Below are 13,747 nucleotides of genomic sequence, written 5' to 3' on the forward strand. Positions count from 1 at the left end.
TAGCATATGGTTCAAAAAGAGTTTTTTGTAGGTCATAGCCTGTTACATATGTGTACCAATTTTCGTAGCTCTAGATTAAACGTACAACCGGCAATGCTTCGTGAAGTAAGAATTTTTAAACTCTAAATTTGATGCGCCGCCGCCGTCATATAGTATATCAAAAACTTTTCATTTTTCACAATGATGTTGTCCCAGGTGTTGAGATGGTACATCCCAAGTTTGAAGTCAATCGGGTTAACCGTGTAGGAGAAGCGGGCAAAAGTATGACCCCTGTAAATGTGCAAAAATGGGCCAAAATTGGACATTCAAATACTCATACCTCACTTCCTGTCTATTTTAGGGTACACATATCAAAGAGGTTTTTGTTCATCTGGATGTGCTACAGGTGCCACACAATTTTCATAGCGATAGGACAATCGTAGCGGGACAGGGATCCGTTAAACCTATGTAGGTGGCGCTACAGAGCCATTTTTCTGTTATCATGTACGGCGACTTTAAAATATCACATTTTTCGCCAGGCCCGATCTGCGTGTAAAGTTTGGTGAGTTTTCGTTCATGTTTAGTGCCTCAAAAATGTGGTTGTTTGCGGAAAAGAATAATAACAAAGAAAAAGAAGAAGAAGAAGAAGAAGAATAACTAGAGCTGCGAGCAGCTATAAAGGGCCCTCGCAACCTGGGCCACGTTGGGGTACTTGCACGTCGGGGTACTGGCATGTTGGGGTACTGTTTCATAGGAAACCGTCTAAATTGTAAATGTTTTTGCCATGCTTTGTGCTTGCAAAGTTTCATGGAAAGGCCAAAAATGATGCACAATTAACAAAATAAAATCACAATGGTTTGGCACATGGCTATAGAATAATTTTTGTAGGTATTAGACTGATAGGTGTGCCTCCAAATATTCACACATCTAGCTGAATCATATAATCGGAAATACTTCATAAAAATGTCTAGAGGGCGCTATTGAGCCATTTATTACAAATTGCACAACAAATCTCTAAAATATTCATGTGCTTGAGAGGTCTGATCTGTGTGCAAAGTTTTGAGTTTTCGCTCATGTTTAGACTTTCAAAAAAAAAAGTATTTTTCTTTGCAAACAATGCATCGCTAGAGCAAAGGCGTGACAAACAATTTCAATAACTTTTCATCTTAAATATCTTCAGATGAAACACGCCAAAGAATGAAGACGATCTGATAAGTTTTGTAGAAAATATGAGGCCTATAAAAGGCCCCAAAAAAATGGCTACAAATAGCAAAGTAAATCAAAATGGCAGACTTCCTGTTTGGTTTAGCATATGGCTTTAGAAACTTTTTTGTCAGTCTTAGGCTGATAGGTATCCCAATTTTTACAAATCTAGCTGAATCATACATTTCCAAAAGCTTCATAAAAATATCTATAAGGCGCTATTGAGCCATTTATTGCAAATTGCACAAGAAATCTCTAAAATATTCATGTTTATGACAAGTCTGATGTGTGTGTAAAGTTCCATGAGTTTTCGCTCATTTAGACAAAAAAAAAAAAAAAGCAGCATTTTACTTGGCAAATAATGCATCGCTATGGCAACGGCTTGCGACAAAATAAAAAAAACTTTCGATAACTTTGCATCTTAAACATCTTAAGATGAAACACACCAAGTTGGAAGACAGTCGGATAAATTTCGTAGGAGTTCGTTAAAATGTGACCCCTAAAAAAGGCCTAAATCAAAATGCCGGACTTCCTGTTTGGTTTAGCACATGGTTCCAAGAGACTTTTTTTGTACATCGTGGGCTCTTATGTATGCCTGCAAATTATCATAGCGCTAGGTGAAACGTACAACCGGGAATGCTTCGTTAAAGAGGAGTTTTTTTAGCTCAAAATGTGATGCCCGGCCCCTGGGGGACTTCCTGTTGCGTTTAGCACATGGCACCAAGAGACATTTTTGTACATCCTGGGCTGTTACATATGTCTACAATTTTTCGTCGCTCTAGCTGCTTCGTACAACTGGGAATGCTTCATTAAGAAGGATTTTTTTCCTTTGCAAAAAGTGCATGCCACGACAACAGCGTGTGACGAAATAAAAAACTTTCAATAACTTTTCATTTTCAACATCTTAAGATGAATCACACCAAGTTTGAAGATGATCGGATAAACTCTGTAGGAGGAGTTCGTTAAAATAAGACCCCTATGAAATGGCCAAAAAAATGGCAACATGTTCCAAAGTAAATCAAAATGGCAGACTTCCTGTTAGGTTTAGCATATGGTTCAAAAAGAGTTTTTTGTACCTCGAGGGCTGTTACATATGTCTTCAAATTTTGGTCACTCTAGGTGAAACGTACAGCCGGAAATGCTTCATTAAGTAAAAATTTTGAAATGCAAAATTTGATGCCCTGCCTCTGGCGGACTTCCTGTTAGGTTTAGCATATGGCACCAACAGGCTTTTTTGTAGATCATAGTCTGTTACATATGTGTACCAATTTTCGTAGCTCTAGATTAAACGTATAACCGGCAATACTTCAGATTAAACATGCCAAAGAATGAAGACAATCTGATAAGTTTTGTAGAAAATATGGGTTTAGCATATGGCACCAACAGACTTTTTTGTAGGTCATAGTCTGTTACATATGTGTACCAATTTTCGTAGCTCTAGGTTAAACATACAACCGGCAATACTACGTTTAGTAAGAGTTTTGAAACTCTAAATTTGATGCCCCACCGCCGTCATATAGTATGTCGAAAACTTTAGATTTTTTACCATGGTGTTGTCCCAGGTCTTGAGATGGTACATCCCAAGTTTGAAGTCAATTGGATTAACCGTGTAGGAGAAGCAGGCAAAAGTATGACCCCTGTAAATGTGCAAAAATTGGCCAAAATTGGACATTTAAATACTCATATCTCACTTCCTGTCTATTTTAGGGTACACACATCAAAGAGGTTTTTGTTCATCTGGATGTGCTACAGGTGCCACACAATTTTCATAGCCGTCGGACAATCGTAGCGGGACAGGGATAGGAGGAGTTTGTTAAAATATGACCCCTATGAAATGGCCAAAAAAAATGGCAACACATTCCAAAGTAAATCAAAATGGCGGATGTCGTGTTAGGTTTAGCATATGGTTCAAAAAGAGTTTTTTGTACCTCGAGGGCTGTTGTATACCTCTACAAATTTTGGTAACTCTAGGTGAAACGTACAGCCGGGTATGCTTTGTTAAAGAGGAGTTTTTTTAGCTCAAAATGTGATGCCCGGCCCCTGGGGGACTTCCTGTTGGGTTTAGCACAGGGCACCAAGAGACTTTTTTGTACATCTTGGGCTGTTACATATGTCTACAAATTTTCGTAGCTCTAGCTGCTTCGTACAACTGGGAATGCTTCATTAAGAATGATCTTTTTTCCTTTGCAAGCAAACAAGTGCATGCCACGACAACAGCGTGCGACGAAATACAAAGCTTTCAATAACTTTTCATCTTCAACATCTTAAGATGAATCACACCAAGTTTGAAGATGATCGGATAAACACTGTAGGAGGAGTTCGTTAAAATAAGGCCCCAATGAAATGGCCAAAAAAATGGCAACACGTTCCAAAATAAATCAAAATGGTGGACTTCCTGTTAGGTTTAGCATATGGTTCAAAAAGAGTTTTTTGTAGGTCATAGTCTGTTACATATGTGTACCAATTTTCGTAGCTCTAGATTAAACGTACAACCGGCAATGCCTCGTGAAGTAAGAATTTTTAAACTCTAAATTTGATGCGACGCCGCCGTCATATAGTATATCAAAAACTTTTCATTTTTCACAATGATGTTGTCCCAGGTGTTGAGATGGTACATCCCAAGTTTGAAGTCAATCGGGTTAACCGTGTAGGAGAAGCGGGCAAAAGTATGACCCCTGTAAATGTGCAAAAATTGGCAAAAATTGGCAAAAATTGGACATTTAAATACTCATACCTCACTTTCTGTCTATTTTAGGGTACACACTTCAAAGAGGTTTTTGTTCATTGGGATGTGCTACAGGTGCCACACAATTTTCATAGCCGTCGGACAATCGTAGCGGGACAGGGATCCGTTTAACCTATGTAGGGGGCGCTAAGGAGCCATTTTTCTGTTATCATGTATGGCGACTTTAAAATATCAAATTTTTCGCCAGGCCTGATGTGCGTGTAAAGTTTGGTGAGTTTTCGGTCACGTTTAGTGTCTCAAAAATGTGATCGTTTGCGGAGAATAATAATAATAATAATAATAATAACTAGAGCTGCGAGCAGCTATAAAGGGCCCTCGCAACCTGGGTCACGTTGGGGTACTTGCACGTCGGGGTACTGGCACGTTGGGGTACTGTCAAATCGGACAAGGACCATCTAAAATGTTTTTGACAAGCTTTGTGAGTGCAAAAGGCCAAAGATGGTGTGCAATTCCCAAAATAAATTCAAAATGGCGGACTTCCTTTTAGGTTTAGCATACGGCTACAGAATACTTTTTGTAGGTCTTAAGCTAATAGGTATGCCTCCCAGTTTTCACAAATCTAGGTCAAGTCATCTTTAGTTGTGTATCGCTTGAATCATACAATTGGAAATGCTCCATAAAAATGCATAGAGGGCGCTATTGAGCACAACGTTGGGTTACTTGCACGTCAGGGTACTGGCACGTTGGGGTACTGTTACATGGAACAAGGACCATTTAAAATGTTAGTTTTTTCCATGCCTTGTTTGTGCAAAGTTTAATGAAAGAGGCCAAAAATTATGTATAATTCCCAAAATAAAATCAAAATAGCGGACTTCCTCTTTGGTTTGGCAAATGGCTACATAATACTTTTTTGTAGGTATTAGGCTGATAGGGGTCTGTCCTAATTTTCACAAATCTAGCATAATCATACAATCGGAAATGCTTCATAAAAATGTCTAGAGGGCGCTATTTATTGCAAATTGCACAATAAATCTCTAAAAATTCATGTTCATGACAAGTCTGATGTGTTTGCAAAGTTTCATGAGTTTTCACACATGTATAGATAAAAAAACAAAGCAGCACTTTACTTGGCAAACAATGCATCGCTATAGCAGCAGCGTGCGACAAAATAAAAAACTTTCGATAACTTTGCATCTTAAACATCTTAAGATGAAACACACCAAGTTTGAAGACGGTCGGATGAACTTTGTACGAGGAGTTCGTTAAAATATGACCCCTGAAAAAGGCCACAAAAAATGGCAACAAATCCCATCGGAAATCAAAATGGCGGACTTCCTGTTTGGTTTAGCACATGGTTCCAAGAGACTTTTTTTGTACATCGTGGGCTCTTATGTATGCCTGCAAATTATCATCGCGCTAGGTGAAACGTACAACCGGGAATGCTTCGTTAAAGAGGAGTTTTCTAGCTCAAAATGTGATGCCCGGCCCCTGGGGGACTTCCTGTTGGGTTTAGCACATGGCACCAAGAGACTTTTTTGTACATTGTGGGCTGTTACATATGTCTACAAATTTTTGTAGCTCTAGCTACTTCGTACAACTGGGAATGCTTCATTAAGAAGGATTTTTTTCCTTTGCAAAAAGTGCATGCCACGACAACAGCGTGCGACGAAATAAAGAGCTTTCAATAACTTTTCATCCTCAACATCTTAAGATGAGTCACACCAAGTTTGAAGATGATCGGATAAACTCTGTAGGAGGAGTTCGTTAAAATAAGACCCCTACGAAATGGCCCAAAAAATGGCAACACATTCCAAAGTAAATCAAAATGGCGGACGTCCTGTTAGGTTTAGCATATGGTTCAAAAAGAGTTTTTTGTACCTCGAGGGCTGTTATATACCTCTACAAATTTTGGTAACTCTAGGTGAAACGTACAGCCGGGTATGCTTTGTTAAAGAGGAGTTTTTTAGCTCAAAATGTGATGCCCGGCCCCTGGGGGACTTCCTGTTGGGTTTAGCACAGGGCACCAGGAGACTTTTTTGTACATCTTGGGCTGTTACATATGTCTACAAATTTTCGTAGCTCTAGCTGCTTCGTACAACTGGCAATGCTTCTTTAAGGATATTTTTTTTCCTTTGCAAACAGTGCATGCCATGACAACAGCGTGCGACGAAATACAAAGCTTTCAATAACTTTTCATCTTCAACATCTTAAGATGAATCACACCAAGTTTGAAGATGATCGGATAAACACTGTAGGAGGAGTTCGTTAAAATAAGACTCCAATGAAATGGCCAAAAAAATGGCAACACGTTCCAAAATAAATCAAAATGGTGGACTTCCTGTTAGGTTTAGCATATGGTTCAAAAAGAGTTTTTTGTAGGTCATAGCCTGTTACATATGTGTACCAATTTTCGTAGCTCTAGATTGAACGTACAACCGGCAATGCCTCGTGAAGTAAGAATTTTGAAACTCTAAATTTGATGCGCCGCCGCCGTCATATAGTATATCAAAAACTTTTCATTTTTCACAATGATGTTGTCCCAGGTGTTGAGATGGTACATCCCAAGTTTGAAGTCAATCGGGTTAACCGTGTAGGAGAAGCGGGCAAAAGTATGACCCCTGTAAATGTGCAAAAATTGGCAAAAATTGGACATTTAAATACTCATACCTCACTTTCTGTCTATTTTAGGGTACACACTTCAAAGAGGTTTTTGTTCATTGGGATGTGCTACAGGTGCCACACAATTTTCATAGCCGTCGGACAATCGTAGCGGGACAGGGATCCGTTTAACCTATGTAGGGGGCGCTAAGGAGCCATTTTTCTGTTATCATGTATGGCGACTTTAAAATATCAAATTTTTCGCCAGGCCTGATGTGCGTGTATAGTTTGGTGAGTTTTCGGTCACGTTTAGTGTCTCAAAAATGCGATTGTTTGCGGAGAAGAATAATAATAAGAACTAGAGCTGCGAGCAGCTATAAAGGGCCCTCGCAACCTGGGCCACGTTGGGGTATTTGCACGTCGGGGTACTGGCATGTTGGGGTACTGTCAAATAGGAAACCATCTAAATTTTAAACGTTTTTGCCATGCTTTGTGTTTGTAAAGTTTCATGGAAAGGCCAAAAATGATGCACAATTAACAAAATAAAATCAAAATGGATTGGCACATGGCTATATAGAATACTTTTTGAATATATTAGGCATGCCTGCCAATATTCACACATCTAGCTGAATCATATAATCGGAAAGACTTCATAAAAATGTCTAGAGGGCGCTATTGAAGCATTTATTGCAAATTTAATAAGAAATCTCTAAAATATTCATGCTTATGACAAGCCTGATGTGTGTGTAAAGTTTCATGAGTTTTTGCACATGTTTAGACCAAAAAAAAAGCAGCATTTTACTTGGCAAACAATGCATCGCCATGAAACGGCGTGCGACAAAATAAATAACTTTCGATAACTTTGTATCTTAAACATCTTAAGATGAAGCACACCAAGTTTGAAGACAGTCGGATAAATTTTGTAGGAGGAGTTCGTTAAAATATGACCCCTAAAAAAGGCACCAAAAAATAGCTACAAATCCCAACGTAAATCAAAATGGCGGACTTCCTGTTTGGTTTAGCAGATGGTTCCAAGAGACTTTTTTTGTACATCGTGGGCTCTTATGTATGCCTCTAAATTATCATAGCGCTAGGTGAAACGTACAACCGGGAATGCTTCGTTAAGGAGGAGTTTTTTACCTCAAAATGTGATGACCGGCCCCTACGGGACTTCCTGTTGGGTTTAGCACATGGCACCAAGAGACTTTTTTGTACATTGTGGGCTGTTAAATTTGTCTCCAAATTTTCGTAGCTCTAGCTGCTTCGTACAACTGTGAATGCTTCATTAAGAGGGAATTTTTTCCTTTGCAAACTGTGCATGCCACGGCAACAGCGTGCGACGAAATAAAAAGCTTTCAATAACTTTTCATCTTCAACATTTTAAGATGAATCACACCAAGTTTGGAGATGATCGGATAAACTCTGTAGGAGGAGTTTGTTAAAATAAGACCCCTATGAAATGGCCCAAAAAATGGCAACACGTTCCAAAGTAAATCAAAATGGCGGACTTCCTGTTCGGTTTAGCATATGGTTCAAAAAGAGTTTTTTGTACCTTGAGGGCTGTTACATATGTCTTCAAATGTTGGTAACTCTAGGTGAAATGTACAGCCGGGAATGCTTCATTAAATAAGAATTTTGAAACACAAAATTTGATGCCTCGCCTCTGGCGGACTTCCTGTTAGGTTTAGCATATGGCACCAACAGGCTTTTTTGTAGATCATAGTCTGTTACATATGTGTACCAATTTTCGTGGATCTCAATTAAACGTACCATGGCAATGCTTTGTTAAGTAAGAATTTTGAAACTGTAAATTTGATGCCCCGCCACCGTCATATAGTATGTCAAAAACTTTAGATTTTTTACCATGATGTTGTCCCAGGTGTTGAGATGGTACAGCCCAAGTTTGAAGTCAATCGGGTTAACCGTGTAGGAGAAGCGGGCAAAAGTATGACCCCTGTAAATGTGCAAAAATGGGCCAAAATTGGACATTCAAATACTCATACCTCACTTCCTGTCTATTTTAGGGTACACATATCAAAGAGGTTTTTGTTCATCTGGATGTGCTACAGGTGCCACACAATTTTCGTAGCCATAGGACAATCGTAGCGGGACAGGGATCCGTTAAACCTATGTAGGTGGCGCTACGGAGCCATTTTTCTGTTATCATGTATAGCGACTTTAAAATATCAAATTTTTCGCCAGGCCTGATGTGCGTGTAAAGTTTGGTGAGTTTTCGTTCATGTTTAGTGCGTCAAAAATGTGGTTGTTTGCGGAAAAGAATAATAACAAAGAAAAAGAAGAAGAAGAATAATAATAAGAATTCCTTCAGGAACAATAGGGACCTCGCAGCGGTCGCTGCTCGGGCCCTAATAATAATAATAAGAAGAATTCCTACAAAAACAATAGGGCCTCGCAGCGGCACCGCCGCCGCCGCTGCTCGGGCCCTAATAATAATAAGAAGAAGAATTCCTACAAAAACAATAGGGCCTCGCAGCGGCACCGCCGCCGCCGCTGCTCGGGCCCTAATAAGAATTCCTTCAGGAACAATAGGGACCTCGCAGCGGTCGCTGCTCGGGCCCTAATAATAATAAGAATTCCTTCAAAAACAATAGGGCCTGGCAGCGGCACCGCCACCGCCGCTGCTCGGGCCCTAATAAGAAGAATTCCTACAAAAACATTAGGGCCTCGCAGCGGCACCGCCGCCGGTGCCGCCGCTGCTCGGGCCCTAATAAGAAGAATTCCTACAAAAACAATAGGGCCTCACAGCGGCACCGCCGCCGGTGCCGCCGCTGCTCGGGCCCTAATAAGAAGAATTCCTACAAAAACAATAGGGCCTCGCAGCGGCACCGCCGCCGCTGCTCGGGCCCTAATAAGAATTCCTACAAAAACAATAGGGCCTCGCAGCGGCACCGCCGCCGGTGCCGCCGCTGCTCGGGCCCTAATAATAATAATAAGAAGAATTCCTACAAAAACAATAGGGCCTCGCAGCGGCACCGCCGCCGCCTAAGAAGAATTCCTACAAAAACAATAGGGCCTCGCAGCGGCACCGCCGCCGCCGCTGCTCGGGCCCTAATAAGAACTCCTTGAAAAACAATAGGGCCTCGCAGCGGCACCGCCGCCGCTGCTGGTCGGGCCCTAATAATAATAAGAAGAATTCCTACAAAAACAATAGGGCCTCGCAGTGGCACCGCCGCCGCCGCTGCTCGGGCCCTAATAATAATAATAAGAAGAATTCCTACAAAAACAATAGGGCCTTTCAGTGGCACCGCCGCCGGTGCCGCCGCTGCTCGGGCCCTAATAAGAAGAATTCCTACAAAAACAATAGGGCCTCGCAGCGGCACCGCCTCCGGTGCCGCCGCTGCTCGGGCCCTAATTATACTCTTCAGGAGTTGTAAGATTGTAAGATCAAGTTATTAAATAAGTTTTATTTGATGAACATAAGACAGGGATGTGTCATAAGTCATATCGAATATAGATAGAGTAAAATGTCATGTATATTACTATGTGTACATGATGTGTGAATGCGCTCAGCTGATTGTCGAAGTATGCACTTTATCTCTTCATTCACGTTCTCAAAACACCACCACACTGGATTTCAAATGAAACGGACAAGATGCACTTTAGTTGCAGACGTTCCACGTTTATTTCGAGGGGATTTACCTGCCTACGAGTTTTACAAGACTTAAGTGGTGCTATGCTAACATCGAATATCATCGCGTTAAACCAAGATCCCGTTTGAAACTCTCATTTAAGTGATGGTCAAAATACATGACACAACAAAATAATTGGGATATTCTGGTTACTAAACAATGGAAAATATCAGGGTTTTTACTTGTACTGTTAGCGACATATGTAATTATGAAAACTGTCGAGCCTTTCACTGGTTGTTGGCGTAATTAAATATTGATTCACATATCAAGCCAAATGTCAAAGGCATGCAAACATCAGAATGAACATTGACAGTTAGAGGTTTTTCTTCATGCCGTGATGCATTATTTATTTATTTATTTTATTTTTTATTTTTTTTAATCCAGGGGGGAAAAATGTTTGGATACAAAGTTTTCCATGGATACAAAGACACATGAGATTATATGTGAATATGTGTGGTGTTTGATGCGGCGGTGTCAAATGCCAAATGTCAAATTGTCAGCGCAGCTCCACTCTCAGCAACTTGCATGTCAACTGGGCAATGTTTGTTTCACATTCTTCATTGGTCTCCTTCTTAGACGCCGGGACACAAAGCAGCTTCAGCTATTCTCCATCTCCAACCACCACCATCAGACGCTCCTTCAACTGGCGCACATTACATTCAGTTTTGGAGTAATAGCTTGCTGTCCTAATGAACGGTGCATAATGCAGCTGGTGTCCACTGTCGTTGATAGCCCAAAGTACCTTAGGACTTGCTCTGTCTGCTGTTGCATTTGATGCAGAGAGCTGAGCTAAGCACCACCTGACTCTGTGATTAGGCCATGTGTGAAGGCAGCATTGGTGACATCTTCAATCTTGTAGCCAGTGACACGACCAGAGTTTATCAATAGTAAAAAAATAAAAAAAAAATAAAAAAAGCATGGTGGCCCCTCTAAATGGATGACAGTACAGGGGTGCTCTTGCTTCTGTGTTCAAGTTAGCAGCCGAGCATCAACGTTTTGGACCAGTTGAAGGTGAGAAATTAGGGCCTGACAAACGCCGACAAGATAGTCAAGACGTGATGTCATAAAAGTATGTAAAACAGTAAGGATTGTACCTAAAGCCTGGTTCACACGGCAGGAGAATTGGCCCGATTTTAGCCCTGAATTTCCCCTCTTAACTCTTTGACTGCCAGCCATTTTTGGAAAAGGTAACCCCATAGTGCCAGCTGATTTACAGAATTTTACCGATCTTTCAAGCTCCACAGAAAATGTTGTGTTGGGACTATGGAAACGCGGATACTACCAAATGAAAGATTGAAGTCTCATCTTTCATCTAAAAAATAAGTTTGTTTCTACCTTATTCAGATTTTCAGTAATCAACAATAGAAAACAGCTTCGTTTCACCCAAATCCTCTATTTTCTTCCAAAATACGGAGAAATCAAGCTTTTTGTGAAACGATGTTATTTCATGCACTCTAGTGAATTTGGCACTTTTTTTTTTGCATGAGTGATTCTACAAACACCTAAACTTCTATAAAATACTACCCCAACAATAAAAAAAAAGTGTTTTTGATTGCAAAATAACAGTTTATTTACATTCAACATTAGCAATCCGAACAAACAATTTGGAAAACTCTTTGCAAACTATTTACACGTGCGCAACTGCGCATGTGTGGTGTGTGTGTACGTGTTACTACAGTATTTACAATTGTGTGGATGTTTCAACTACACAATTTTTCTTTTTGTGTGGTATATTGTGGATCAATCCCTTGCGTGCAAGGGGGATGCAGCAGGATTTGCACCACAGTTTTTGTCGGTGTACTTCTGCATGGACTGATTTGCGTAGAGGTTGGTATGATGAACAATGTGCTGGAGAAGTTCATCCATGATGAAGAGCTCCAGGAAGTAAGCTGGCAGGTGGGAATTCAGCTCTGCTGCAGCATCCCTTGGTCCTGGTTTTGCAGCAAAGGGGAAGATGGTTGGCTGCCAGCCGAATTCATCAACTTCATGCCAGACAGAATCTTTGGGATCTGCAAATATACATTTCAATATCATATTATTTTAGAACAGTGTGATGCAATGTGTGCGTGTGCATATGTTTACCTTTTTTTCTTGGATGTATTGGTTGATGCACATTCTGTAAATTATAGAAGACGTTTACCATCAAATATTTTATTAGTGCTGTGGAGAATCTTTTCTTTTTACCTTTGTTCTGCTCACTGTGAGAAGGGTCACTTTGGGCCCTATGAGTAGGAGCTGAAAGAAACATATACAATTACAATACTATCGAAAGACTTTCCTTTTATTGTTGCGGTGTATTGAAAACTTTTTTTTTTTTTTTTTACCTTTCTTTGTAGTAGAACCAGCGGTCGGACGTTGCTGTGAGCACGATCTATAAAATATACATTCACGTTTGTATAGGTAATAGATGTTCTAGTGTATATCAGCACATTTACACACGCTGCTAGCAGATCGCCCAAAAGTTAGGAAAGTAATCTTACTAGCAATCTCTTAGCATGTTAGCGCTTACCTTCACGTTCTTTGGAGGATGAAAGACAGTCCAAGACTGTCTTGCATCGGAACCATAGTAGTCGTCATCGTCCGATGAAACGTCATCTGTGTAAGAGTGCTCCATTGTGCACCACTTTTCTCCGGTGTTAGCATCGCTAGCCGGTGGGGCCTAAGGACGTTATTAGCATCGCTAGCCGGTGGGGCCTTAGGACGTGGTTGAAACGGCCGCGTCACCGCTTCAACTATGACTTAACCCCGTCATCACTGTGCTCTTGAGCACTGGTCGATGCTTTTGAGCTTTGAAAATAAGGATCAAGCGTGAGCTGATTGCCATCTGTAGCCTTTTTGACTCTCTTAGCCAAGTTAGCCATTCGCTCCCCCTCAACACTCTAGCTCAGCCTCTCTCCTTCTGCTGTTGTCTCCTACCCGATCTTGTCCAAAAGACTCATCACAGCCATCTAGTGGCCAGGAATACTCATTATAGTAACCCGATCGGCTTGATATTTGGAGCACAGGTGCCCAAGGCTTTCTTCCACCCGTTTCCATTAAAAAACATAGTTAACGTCAAATAACGTTTTTGGCGGCATACCCTAGGATTATACTAAACGTCATATAACGTTTATGGCGGCCAAAGAGTTAAAGGTCCCCTCATATGAAATGTTTTTTTGGGGGGGGTTGGCCATAAATATGCCTTACTACAGCCTGACAAAGTCCCCAGGTTGTAAGATAAACAATCCATGGTTCCCTTATCGATGGCCGTTCGTATCAAAGTAGGTCAAATAGCACTCTCAAATGGGCTGTTTTAGCAGATTGGTTTTACACGTCACTAACCCCACCTTTTTCGGTTTTACACGTCACTAGCTTAGCGCGAACTCCACCCTCACAATTTTCAATCCCTCCCGCAGCCGGAGATTTCCAACCCATGAACAAACAGCAGCAGCAGCAGGAGGACAGCATGGCAGCAAAACAAGCCCATAGGAAATGCTCTGAACCAGATTGTACAGAGGACAACAAAAACATTTTTCTTCTGCCACAGAAAGGCTGTGGTTGGTCTGTATTTATGCATTAAATATGCCCAAGCAACTCCCAAAACGTGTTAGTTCCTGCGAGTGGGGTGTCCGATTTCGCGGTCCTATATCTC

General features: G+C 41.0%; 1 long non-coding RNA gene across 1 annotated transcript; it reads right to left on the bottom strand.

Annotated features, from left to right (window-relative positions):
- Positions 1-11,815: 11,815 nt before the first annotated feature.
- LOC144019754 (uncharacterized) lies at positions 11,816-13,004 on the bottom strand. The gene is made up of 5 exons (XR_013283765.1): positions 12,626-13,004; positions 12,441-12,487; positions 12,301-12,351; positions 12,199-12,232; positions 11,816-12,125 (listed from the first exon to the last, which is right to left on the bottom strand). It is a non-coding gene; the product is annotated as an uncharacterized LOC144019754 (long non-coding RNA).
- Positions 13,005-13,747: the final 743 nt, after the last annotated feature.

This window comes from Festucalex cinctus, chromosome 5 (assembly GCF_051991245.1).
Source record: "Festucalex cinctus isolate MCC-2025b chromosome 5, RoL_Fcin_1.0, whole genome shotgun sequence".
NCBI classification, from domain to species: Eukaryota; Metazoa; Chordata; class Actinopteri; order Syngnathiformes; family Syngnathidae; genus Festucalex; species Festucalex cinctus.